The following is a 491-nucleotide window of genomic DNA, read 5'->3' on the forward strand; positions in this document are numbered from 1 at the left end:
CTGTCCTCACTGTCTGTCTGTCTCTCTTTTAAGATATTGCAATGATTTAAATCCAATCAGTCAAATGGGACCGCTTCTGACTCTTTCTAAAAGTTCTGTGGCTCTAATGGTGAACGCGTGCGTCGGCTTTGGAACAAACCCAATAGAAGTGTTTTGCCTATCTCTCTAGCGTCGAATTTATTAAAGGATATTACCCTTCTCTTATGATTAGGACATAAACAGAAATTCCGTAATATCATTGAATTCGCTTTTTCAAACCAGTCCTCACTCAGAATTACATCACAAAAAAGCGGAACTTCTACTAAACGAGGTTTGTGCAACTCCTCATCAGAGCAGAATAAAACGATGTTCCAGTAAGGACAAAAGATGCAAATTCTCTGAATATAAAGGGATGTGTTGGTGACAGGAAAGCGTCTGGTGGTTTCCGAAGTACGTTTTGACAAGATCGTGTTTGGTAATGGTCTATTCCTGTAACCGATACGAAAGCTGTC

Source organism: Penaeus monodon, chromosome 21, assembly GCF_015228065.2.
Source record: "Penaeus monodon isolate SGIC_2016 chromosome 21, NSTDA_Pmon_1, whole genome shotgun sequence".
NCBI lineage: Eukaryota > Metazoa > Arthropoda > Malacostraca > Decapoda > Penaeidae > Penaeus > Penaeus monodon.